Below are 13,224 nucleotides of genomic sequence, written 5' to 3'. Positions count from 1 at the left end.
CTTTTTTCTTGCCATTATCCCATTTAAATCTACGAAATCCCTCCCCAAACTTCAAGGCTCAGGGAATACTACCCATCTAGGAAGCATTCCCCACTTGCTCACTTATGTCCCTGTCCCATTTTATGACCTTCTCTTAGCCACAACCATCTTTGCTCTACACATACCTGCTTCCCACAACCAACAAGTATAAGCATCTTGAGAACAGGAATGTCTGTGCTCTGATCATCTTTGAAGCACCTCCTAGAATACTATGTACTGTAGCAATAAATATTTAATTTGACTGAATGGTGTTCACTATTTGATTTTATTTATTTTATTAATTGTTCTCTCATTTGTAAGTGGAACCAACCAGCCTGCTGTTGAATTATCTGGAAAGATTCTATCAGATACCTGGTTGAGTACTCAAGCTATAAGCATGTCTTAATGTGTAGAGCAGCTGTCCCTAGACTTTCTCTACAGCGTCTTATGGGCTTTCAAATACAAGCCATAAGACTTCAGAAGAAGTAGAGTCATTGGAAGGTAACATCTAGCACATTTAAAACACTTGATTTAGAGAACACATGATACGTGCCAGGTAAAATGATCTAGTATCTCTAGAAATTTGCTTCCTACCTAATGTGAGAGTTGTAGTCTCTTTAAGTGTTTTAAAGAAAACACTTTAAAACATTTGTGTTTTAGGCACATGCAATGGATATTTGGCTGAGTTATTGCTTGAGTTTGCCTCGAACTTCTAGGAAGAACAGTGCTGTCTTTGAATTCCGAATTGGACAACTAATAAAAATATCAGTTCTTAAGGGTAAGTCCGAAGGACACTGGGAAGTAAATGGCTTCCCTTCCAATCTGGGGATCATTTCAATTGGTTGGACCTTCTTTGAGGTTTTTATGTGTACCAGCAAAGAACACGGAGATAACCGTCACCATTTTTTACTTAATCATTGTTTATTTGCCATGGTATTGAAAGCCTTGCAGGGGAGAAAAGTATGGCTTAGGAAATAGAGTTATTTTAATAACTAAACCATTTCTTGGATGCTCTGGCAAAAGAATATCAGTCTGCATACCTAGATCCCAAGGACTGACACCAGAGCTAAAGCAACGAAGAACAAAGAGAAAGAAAATTCACAATATTGAAATAAAGTTGAGTTCATCTCATTTTCAAACTTCAGTGCTGCATGAGCACTGTTGTAAATTTATGTCTACAAACATTTCTGACCCTCGCTCGATATTTTCCATAATATGACCAATAACCACAGTTCGAAGGCGGCAGTACAGTATAAGATGACTCTCAACTGGGAAAACCCCTGCTGGCCTGTGTATGAGTAATTAGGCAGATAACCCCCTTCGACAAAGACAGGGTGGACACACTGGGTTCTCCAGAGCCCAGAAATGCTGGGCCCACCAGGGTAACCATTAGCCTCTTTTTGGACGGGTAGTATTTCCCACAGATGACTCTGCGTCTGGATGTTCCCCAATAATTCAGGACAGCTGTAAAATTAAGGCTCTTGGCAGCTATTTCTTGAAACCCTTTAAAGAGCTGTTCCCTCGTGAACAGGGCAAATGTCACCTATAGCAGATCAGGCAATAGGTTACTGTTCCTTCCTCAATTAAATGCAGACGGTCCTCTCACTCCAGATTCACAATGCATCCTGGGTGGTGGGAGAGAGCCCAGGTCTCCCAGGCGAAGGGACAAATAAATATCACTCCTTGCTCCTGAACTAAACTTTGAATGCATTCAATGGATTTCTTTGCCTTGATAAAAAAAAAAAAAATGTGTCAGCCACTTACTCGTATTGTTTCTATTTTCAAGATTATTGATGGTAACTTTAAAAAACAAAACAACTTCTCTCACAAACAAACGGGCAAATGAGAGAGGCCCAGTTGATTTTTTTTTCCTTAACAATAAAAAAAAAATGAGAAAAAAATTGCTAAGAAACAAAGATGGCCACTATGGTTTTTTTCTAAATATTGTTGTAATAGACATAACTGATGTATCAACTTACCCATATGTGAAGCTGCATACCTGGTGCTGTATTAACCCTCCCATTACATTTATCTAAGTGGCCAATCCATCAGAGAAGGCTTCTCTACTCCATTCATTTACATTGACATGTGTGCAGCTTTATATGGGACAGGCTTCTGATTGCTTCTACAGTTTTCTTCATTTAAGAATTGAGTCATTGGCATTTTGAATGTAAAACACTATCTCTGTGATTGTATAGCCTGTAGCATAGGAAAGAGCAATGGGTTGGGAAATACAGGAATTAAATTCCTGATCAGTTGCTACTACATGAACCTTGAATGTGATTCAAGTACTCTGAGCCTCAGTTCCTTCATTTACGAAATGTGAGTAAAAACATCTTTGAGGATTAAACATGTATGTGACAATGCATTCTAAAGCCTAGAGTTCTACAGAAAGGAGGTGTTGTTATTTTATTACAATTAGCACAAATTGATGTTCCTAGTGACTATGATCTTCAAGTTCCCACTTGTGTAAGTGGAAACAATGAAATCTCAAAGCCAGAGATATTTGGGGAGTTGATACGCAATATTCAAGGGCAAGACTTCAGACCTTATAATATAGTTTCTAGAGGCCAGACTGGTTTGTAAAAAGAGGGAAAGTTGGAGGTAAGGAAACCAGATGGGAGGCTGTTGAGGGTGACCCAGGAGATGGGTATGGTGGTCTAAACTAGGACAATGGCAGTGGGGTGGAGAAAAGAAGATGAAGTGAGAGAGAGCGTGGAAAATCAAAGGCATAGAACTTGGTGACTAATTGGATGTGAGTGTTGAGGGGAAGGAAAAGGTGGTCTATAGTATGCCCTTCACTGACATACTGCTATGGACTGAATGTTTATATCCCCCCAAATTCATACGTTGAAATCTGAACCCCCAATGATATGTCATTAGGAGGTGGGGCCTTTGGGAGATAATCAGGTCATGAGGCTGAAGCCCTCATGATTGAGATTAATGTCTTATAAAAGAGGCCCCAGAGAGCCCTCTTGCCCTCTTTTTCTGCCACTTGGAAGTACAGTGAAAAGACAGCCATCTGGAAATCAGGAAGAGGACCCTCACCAGATGTTGAATCTGTCAGTGCCTTCATCTTGGACTTCTCAGCCTGCAGAACGGTGAGAAAAAAATTCTGTTTTCTACAAGCCACCCGGTTTATGGTATTTTATTGAAGCAACCCAAACAGACTAAGACAGTAGGTGACAGTAAAGAGGAGGTGCAGTGAGTGATTAAGCTGAGGGGCACATAATGATGAGCAGAAGTCTTTACCGGGAGAATGCTGGCCATGCCTCCTGATTCTAGTACACTTGGGGTGGAAGAAAAAGCTGCCTACCCTTGAGAGGCTGACTGGGGAGTAAAGTCCTCTAGGAGAAGCCAGGTTTTTGACGGGAAAGGAGGTTAAAGAAATGTTCACTGAAGAGGTCAAAGGTGCTTGTCAATCAGAAAACAAGGTTCCTGAGATTAGAGTGTAAAGATTGGGGCACAGGAAGATTGGGTGGAGAAGAAACATGAAGGTACAGGAAAAGATAGGTGGCCAGAGGACCCACGTTCATGTTGGCCAACTGGCATTCAGGGGTGTGAAACATGGTGGGTGTAGCCAGCTTGAGGTTGCTCAGAGAATGCACCCACCACATCTTTGGTGGACCGTGGGCATCCAGGCATCCAAGGAGGCATGCATGGCTTGCAAAGATTGCACCCTAAGAAGGTCTCAGGCTCAGATGGACAAAGTGACTTCAGGCTCTCTTCCAGGATCTGATTGATTGAGACTCAGTGAGAAAGCATCTGCCTCACTCAGGGGAACTGTCAGCTATGTGGTGGTGGGCAGCCTGATCTGGGGGTAAAGAAGTGACAGAGTCACAATCAAGTGGTCACAGAGGTCCAGGAGCAGAGGGAGAATGCAGTCCAAGTACTTGCTAAAAGCCAGCAAGAAACATAAGTCTAAGCTAGCAGAGAGCAAAAGCAAAATGGGAAACATGATCAATTAAAAATGCACCCCTGAAGATGGAAAAAAGTGATTTAGGAGAAACACAACTGTTCCCAATACTGGGACCAGGTAGGAATATTTCTCACTTGTGCTCTCAGAATGAAAGAAGTATGTGATGTGCAGGTGCACTCATGTATCTCATGGGGCTCTTTGTTAGATCATCTTATAATGTTGGCAGATGAGTTGTTCCTTCAGGTCATATAAAGAAGTACTTTCTAGTACTCAGAAGTGAAGAGGGCTGCATCTTGAAGCAGCGAGTTCCCCATCAGAGGCAGCTTATGTCAGCCTGCAGGGGTTTGACGTACAGAATGAGCTCCTCTAGGTATATACATATAATATAGCCATATACATATATTTACAGACTATTTCTCCTCTCAAACAATGAGAAAGAAACTTTAGCTAAAATGATAGAGGCCATTTCAATCCATCGTTGGAACAAGCAGAGAATATTATTAATAACAGAATAAATAGATTAAATATAAGTTAAGTGACAATCAATTAGAATGGATGAAAATGATATCATAGCTCAAGTTAAAGGGAAAATGGGATTTTCCATATTTCATCAATTCAAAGTTGTGTATTGTCTTTGAATTGTAAAATCTCTGAAATTAGACTGCCTCTGAAAATCAATGAAGTCTTTCAATAGCTGTCAGCATGGCAGGGGTTTGAATGAGATTGCTTAAACCAAATCACTCCAAAATTTGTCCCTCTCCTCCAGCAACAGCAGCATCACCTGGAAATCTGTTAAAAATGCAAATCTGTGGGTCCAACCCCAGACTTACTGAAGCAGAAAATCTGATTCAGCGATCTGTGGCTTAACAAGCCCACCAGGTGATTCTGATGCACACTCAGGTTTCAGAACTACTGAAACTTGCATGCTTGAAAGAACATAAAAGCACTAAAATCAAAACCTACAGAATTAGGGGTGTTGGGGTTATTTAGAAAAACAGAACCATTTATAAAGAGATTTGTTTGAAAGTATTGGTTTATGGGATTCTGGAGGCTGAGAAGTCCTACAACCGACCAACCAAAAGCTGGAGCCGCAGGCAAGCTGATGATGTGGTTGGAAGGAGAGCTGATGGTACAGATTTTAGTCTGAGTCTGAAAGCCTGAGAACCACCAGTGCTGAGGGCAGGGGAAGATTGATGTTCTAGCTCAAGAGGTCAGGCCAGGAGTAAATTCAATGTTCTTCCTCCTTTTGCTCTATTCAGCCCCTCAAAGGATTGGGTGATACTCACCCACATGGGGGAGAGTGATCTGCTTGACTTAGCACACAAATTCAAATGCTAATCTCTTCTCCAAACACCCTTGAAGATACACCCAGAAATAATGTTTAACCAGATATCTGGGCATCCCATGGTCCAGCCAAGTTGACACATAAAATTAACCAGCACAGAGGTATCAGGGGCTTGGGAGAAAATCTAGGGGACAATAATAAAGCACTCTTTTAATCTCTAACAGTCAAATGGTTGTGTGAAGTGGGCAGGAAAGAGGATGGCTCAGACACTTTAAGCAACATTTCCAAAGCTAGGCTATCCCTGCACAATTGCAAAACTAGCCTGGGAGCCCAGAATGAATGACTTTTAATTTATTTACAGATTTCTTTAAGAAGATCTGCATCTTCCATGTACTTGATGGCATATAGGATAATATTGTGTGGGAAAGTATAGTCACAGCTGACTGTAAGATAGAAATTCAGAAGAGTATGGCTCTAAAAGTGAGGAAGTTTTAGAAATATATCCACTTTTTCAAATGTTTTGCTTTTCGCATATATATGTAGGTGATAAACTATAAAAATTGGTGTTTAATGGAGTCTAAATATGATTTTTCCAGAAGTTTAAAATAAAAATTCTAAGTGGTAAAGAAAACATTGCATCAATTTCATTGGCATCCTTTCTTTCTCCTGGTATACATAAATTAATGGTATATCTGACAATCAATGCATTTCTGTTTGATGAAATATGGTAATTCACAAGCCCCTGTTTGTCAGGTACTTGTCTTTACAAAGATACACTCTCTGTATTTAGAAAAGGTCCAAATTTTACAAAACCACTGCCTCCTGATTTCATCAGCTCCAAGGAGGAAGTGGGCAGGGTCAAAGATTGAGAAATGAAAATTCTCAGAGATGCAAACCAAACTTCCCGGGTCTCTAAAATGTCCCTGTCACATTACAGTATACCAGCAGTAGATGCAGCATATTGGCTGAGTGTACATGCTTTGGATTCTAATTAACCTCCATTCAAATCCTGGCCATGTCATTAGTTAGCTATGGGGTTTTGGACAAATCACTGAACCTCTGTAAGACCCAATTTAGTCTCCTATAAGATGAGGATAATGTTCATAGGGTTACTGCATGGATTGAGTATATAATTCATATCTCCTAAGTGTTTACAGAATGCCTGGAGCATAATACACACTCAGGGATTGGAAGCTAATGTAATAATTTTCTGCAGACTGCAGTGCAGTAACCTTTGTAGTTTTTAGGGCAGCTGCCCAAGGGTGCTCTGCCCAAAAGAACTAGAAAGGAGGCCGTTGGTGACTGGCTTAACGGCTTGAACCTGCAAAGGAAGGGTCAACTCTGCTTTTATTCTGATAAATGAAACTCTCCTCTCTGAGAAAAATTTTAAAACCATTTAAAAATCTCTAGCAAGTCTGTCAATTAAAGGGTCTTTCTAATCACATGCTACATTATCAAAATGAAAATACTTTTTCATTAGGGAAAAGCATCTCAGAGGTTATAATTCTTATTGATGGTGAGGATCTTTGAAGAAAATGATTAGTAGGAAGAGACAAACATATTTCAAAGCAACTCATCCATCCTTGATTGAATCAACAAGGAAATTCTCTTTCTTGCCTGAACAGCGTCCAGATCATCACGAAAAAAAAAACTTGCATCAACTCCTCAGAGAGCCCCTTCCTTGGTAAATAATGCAGACACAGAAAGATAAAGAGACTGTCTAGGAGGAGTAATGTCACCCAGGTTTAGGATTTATTCATTTTCTCTGTAGAATGTTGAACGCTGTCATGAGGTTAGGAAATCAGAGTTGTGAGCCCAGATCTAAAAGACAGGATGTGTACATCCTTTTATCCAAACAATATCTGCCTCTTGAATCTTCTGCTTCACTCACTGATCTAACAGAATCTCTGAACTATAATTTGAAGTTGATGAAGTCTAAAAGAAATGTGCTTAAATAAGGTACATACACACTTGATGGATAGATAGATAGATATACTCACTGGCCCTCATTTGTGAATGTTACCAGATTTGGAGATTATCTGGGATGAATTTTTATTTCAATCCAATGTCTCCTGATCCTGATCTCACCATTTCTTGTCTTGTTTCCTCATTCTCCTTTAATTAGTAATGAATAATAGTCATTATGGAAAAATAATCTCACTATAAATTTAAACCATGATAAAAAGTCTACTCCCCAGAATGTTAACATGTTCCAAAGTCACATACAGATATATTAGAGATGTTTGGGGCTTAGTGACACTACTGAGCATGAAGCTGATTAGGCTGTATTACAGTGATTTTAGAGACGGGTAGTTTGCCAATCCAAGGTAAACTTTGGATATGCCCACACCTTTCATGGGGTCAACATGGGCCCAAGATCTCATCTCAGTTTTATAGGTTCAAAAACTTGTTTTATACTGTTCCATCAGGAATAACCATATCTTCAATGTCTGATTCATATTAACCAAACTCACAAGTAGCTGTTTTACAAACCAAAATTGCTTGTAATATGGGACATCTTCTCGGGGATCAGAGCCCTTGTGCCAGTTCCCTCACAATATCCCTATTTTCTATTTTAGGGTATCTTAATAACAGAACAATTAATTAGAAAATTGTTTCTCTGTTTTGGAATCAGAGCAAGGATCATGAGATGACATCAAGGTATTTTACATCTTTTCATTCCTACAGTGTCTTGTCCAGTGGTGATGAATTCCTATTAAATTAAAGTTGCTGTATTTCATTCAAGGTATAGTCTACCTAAGAACACACCTGTCTATTGACCAGGAAAAACATTCCTGTCTTTTTTGTAAGTTCCTTTGTAAGTCTTGGGGCAATAGATTAGGATACATATTGGTTTCTGTTCCCGTGAGGAACATATGTACAAACTACCTTCCAATGAAGGTCACCTCTACTGACTTCTGAAATTCTTATCTATGCACTCTGTATTAACTAATTTCAGTGTCAAAAATATTGCCTTTTTCAAACTTGGCATCAAATTTTGATTCAGATACACTATGGTCATCAATTTAAATGTCAACTTGACTGGGCTAAGAGATGCTCAGTTCGCCGGTAAAACATTATTTCTGGGTGTGTCTGGGAGGGTTTTTCTAGAAAAGATGATTAGCATTTGAAGCAGCAGACGGAATAAAGAAGATCTTCCCTCACCAATGTGGGCAGCATCATCCAGTACATTGAGGGCACACACAGAATAAAAGGCGGAGGAAGGATTTGTGCTCTCTCTTCTTGAGCTAGGACAGCCATCTTCTCCTGCCCTTGGCCATGAGAACTCTTGGCTCTCCAGCCTTTGCACTCCTAGACTTCTACCAGGGGCTCCACCTCCAGCTTCCTAACACCTCTCCTCCTCCTCCCCAGCTCTCAGGTGTTCAAACTGGGACTGAATTATACCACTGACCTTTCTGGTTTTTCACCTTGCAGATGGCATGTCACAGGGCTTCTTGGCATTCATAAACACATGAGACAATTCCCATAATAAATCTCCTTAAATATGCATGTGTATATATATATATATATATGTATATCTCTATTTTTATGGAGAACCCTCACACATACACACACTATATGATATCCTAACTATAGATTAAACTGGCTCTTAGAGTCAGATCTTCTCTTGTTGGAAGAGACCTATTTTAAAGACAAGGGGATTCAACTTCTCATATTATTCTCCGTGTCATGTCAGCTTTTGGGGACACTTGGAGATTATTTATTTATGCATAGTTATGTGAAAACATCATTATGATTTAATAATTCTGCTATATATAAAACCCAAAAAAGTCATAATCCAGCTACAAAATTAATTGCTTTTTTCAAATTATATCCTCACCATCAAGTTTCTGTCCCTTCAGTTGGATGACAGTGTCTTTCCAGCTACCTGTCTGAACATGGTTTCCTATTTGGGGCAGCTGTTCTAAAAGGAAAAGTGTCCAATATTTTCTCCCTGAAATTAACTGCTTTTGATGGGAAAGGCTGCACCAATGTTTGAGCCAGCACTGACCCTCATCAGTCAGGCTCAACTCATTAGGTCCTGAGGGAAGTTTGGATTAAGGTTAAATGGCACCGAGTCTTGAGACCAGTAGGGAGCTAAAGTGATCACTTGCAAGTGGCACAGTCCTAGAGCTCCCTGCCTCAAGGCTCATCTAAGAGACCTTAAAAATGGAACAGAGCAGGTCAAGGAAGAAGTCCTTAGATGCTGGGCATATGGATTATTCAGAACAACTTTGATTTCTTAGATTGACGTCCTGTTACAGAAGACGGAAGCAAATGCAGATGAAAAGGAAGATGAAAGTGTCAAAATCAGAAACTTGCTCAGTGGGAAAAAAAGAAGGCAGAAGGTTTTAGGATAGGGGAATACAGCTCACTTTCTTGCTCTCTCTTTTTTCTCAGGTTCCAACTAAAAAAAGCATTTTGAAGAGTTGAAAAGAGAATTCAGCCATATTTAACAAATATCTGACTTGTTGGCATACTAATATCTGATAAGGGAAATGTAAGTTACACAAAGGAGACACACTGACTAGTATTTAACAGTGTGTTCCAGTTTAATATATACATATCAGGCAACTGTTATTAGCATGAGCTTTGCTAAGTACTGCAGATACAGAAATAAATATAGCCTGATTTCTTTCTGTAAGGAGATCATGACCTATCTATTGGGGGAGGAACAGAGGATTAAACCATGATGGAATATATCTTCTTTTTTAAATAAAGTTTATTTTTGAGAAAAATGTTTGATTTATTAAAAAAAATGCAGAGATAATATAGACAGTTCCCATATACACTGTACCTAGTTTTCCATATTATTGATGTCTTACATCCATATGGTATATTTGTTATAATTAATAAACTAATATTGCTGCATTATCATTAAATAAAGTTCATAATTTATTGAGATTTTCTTAGTTTTTATCTAATGTTCTCTTTCTCTTCCAGAATGCCCTCTGGGATACCACATTACACCGAATTGTCGTGGCTCCTAACATCTTATGTCTTACAGTTCCCCAGACCTGTCTGCCTTTTTTTTGACCTTGAAACTTTTCAGGTGTACTAGTGAAGCGTTTTATAAAATTTCTCTTCCTGAGATTGGTCTTATATTCTCCTCATGACACAATTGGGGTTATTGGATTGGGGAAGAAAGGTAAAGCACCATTTTCATCATAGAATATCAAAGACATGTACTATCAATGTGACTCACTACTGTTCCTGTTGACCTGGATCACCTGGGCACCTGGGCACCTGGCCAAGGTACTATTTGTGAGGCTTCTCTACTGTAAACTTGATGCCCAATGTGGGGCCCCTTTCCATGCTGTACTTTTTGGAAGGAAGTCGCTGTGCACAGCCTACACATAAGGAGTGGGGAGTGAGAGTTATGCTCCCCTTCCTTGAGGGAGAAATATCTATAAATATTAGTCAGACTTCTGCACAGTGGAATTATCTTCTCTCCCATTTCTTTCTTTATTCACTTTATTCACACTTATTTAGGTCACTATGAACTCATGGGTATTTATTTCATACTTTGAATTTGAATGCAATGTTACTTTATTTTATTGCTCAAAGTGTTCCAGCTCTGGCCATTGGGAACTCTTTCAGTTGGCTTCTGTATCTCTTTGAGATACTTTCATCATTGTGGGCCTTCTTTTTTCTCTCTCTCTTTTTTATTTTCTGGCACTTCAAGATGCTCCAGGCTCATTTTGTTTATTTCCTGCCCTTCCTCCAACTTTCGAAAGGTAAGCGTATTCAGTCCTGCTATAAGGCTTGAAGACGTGAAACCTGTTCCAGCATGCTTGATTCATTAGGGAATAATTACTGCATGACACCAATTTAGCATTTGTTTATGAACAACAAACACCATGGTAATCACAGAAGACTGATGAAGTGAGCAGCATAACAATAACAATACAAGCACGTGTGCACACCACAGATGTCTAACAGCCACCTCAGTTCACTGTGGGTGTGAGGAGCCACACCGGTCCACCTTGGGTGTCATAACTTTCCATCTGATTTGAGCTTCTCTTCCTTCATACTTCACAGTCATCTCCAGACTATAGCCTTTCTACTGCCTCTGTCCATAAGCAAGGTCGTAGGTCTTTTTCAAGGTGAAGTGCCATGTTTATTGTAGCATTTGTGTGTTTTTATTAGGGTTCTGTCTTATTTTTATATGTTAGGAATTTTTTGAGTGCTGTGCACCTAACCCCATTGAGGGAGTTATTGTGCCATTTTGCATAGCATAGTGATGTCTAGGGACTCACCTGTCACAGAAGAGCAGAACTGACTGTGGGCATCCCTGATTGGAAAGAGGAGAAAGAGGGTTTGGAGCAGAGGTGGCATGGAGCTATGAAACAATGAGATGCGTGATGTGCTTCACCTCATTTTGTGTTGTTGGAATATAAACGATGACAGTGAGTTAATGCCAAAGGGATAAATAGAAGCAAAAGCAAACATTTGCTAAAATAAATCTGGACATTAACCCTACAGCTATAACAACTTCATCGGAAAGTTGTGAGAATTGTAGTGATAAGCATACATCTGCATTTCACATATATTTCTCTCTTCTGGCCATTACAAAGAGGATAGACTGGAGAAGTACAGGATATAGGCTGGAAGACCAGGAGACCTTGTCGTGTGATTAAGGCCCAGAACATGGCAGTAGTAACTGGAATGAATTGAAATAGAAAGACTAATGGCATATTTAGGAAATACAGTTGACAGAGCTGATGAATTTTTGAACACAGTCCAGACACAGTGTCACTTGGGCACCAGTACTATAGACCTTGGATACTGAGGTGTGGAGCTAGACCTCAAATGCATGTTTTCAAACAAAATTTCAAAAATTAGTTTGAGACTCTAGCACTCCTCAAGAGATCAATGATTTTTAAAATGTCATAGTGGTAGAGGGAGGTGGTGTGTGTGTGTGTGTGTGTGAGAGAAAGAGAGAGGGAGAGAGAGAGAGAGAGAGAGAGAGAGGATAATTTTATGAGAAGACTGTCCTCAGAAAAAACTGGCTATACATCCCACTTCCCCTACCCCCATTCCAGTGATGTGTGTGTGTGCGTGTGCATGTGTATGTGTGTGTGTGTGCATGTGAGTTTGTGCGCACATGTGTGTATGTAGAGGGTTAGAGAAAGGACTGCCTGTCCTTTCCTCTCTTGCCCAGAGAAGATTTCAAGGAATACTTAACGAAATTTGAAATGTCTTCTTTGCAGTTGGGAGGACTTAATTGAGAAAGCTGAGAGCCTGTCATCTGGGGTATGACTTCCGCCTTGAAATCTAGAGTTTGAAAACAGTTGACAGGGCCACAGCAGAGCAAAGAGGGCTGCTGTATGGGGCGGGGGGGGGGGGGGGGGCGGGGGGGCGGTGTTTCTGCCCCAGAGGTCACCAGAGCAGGGCAAGTGGGTGCAGGTGTGAGATAATCTAGACCTCATGCAAAGGAGTCACCTAGACAGGGTGAGTTGGCCCTAACAGAAAAAGGTTAGAAGACAGCTTCACATTCCCAGGGAGCTCAGGAAGGAGCCAGAGGCCTGGAACAGAGCTGCGTCTGCCAGGTCAGAAAACCATGGGAAAGAGGCACTTAGAAGGGAGCCTGCCAAGAGCCTGCTACTGCTCTTTCCAAAGAGGGAGTCAGCTTCAGCCAGCTACCTGGCCCAGAAAGCAAGAAGCCACCTAGCCATGTACGAAGTCTCTTCCATCTGTACTTCCCATCCATCCACTTTGTGCATTTGCTGAGAACGAAGTGAGCAGAGGGGAGGAGCCCACGCTCTCCTTGTCTGCTTCAGGTGCTCAGGCCAAAGCGGGCTCTGCTGGAGAGACAGTAACTTGCGTTTGAAGAATTTATGGTTATATGGCTTTGGGCATTCTCCTTTCTGATTTGAGACTGCGTTTGTGACTTAAAGTGACTCTAGGTCTCTCTATCACCTTAGAGTGAGCCATGACATCAGGAACTGCTGGGTTCCTTTTGGAGGCACGGGTAGGTGACTCACAATGAATAGAGCGT

The sequence above is a fragment of the Microcebus murinus genome, chromosome 6, assembly GCF_040939455.1.
Source record: "Microcebus murinus isolate Inina chromosome 6, M.murinus_Inina_mat1.0, whole genome shotgun sequence".
NCBI classification, from domain to species: Eukaryota; Metazoa; Chordata; class Mammalia; order Primates; family Cheirogaleidae; genus Microcebus; species Microcebus murinus.
The sequence above is the reverse complement of the archived record's forward strand: the minus strand, read 5'-3'. Positions refer to the sequence as shown.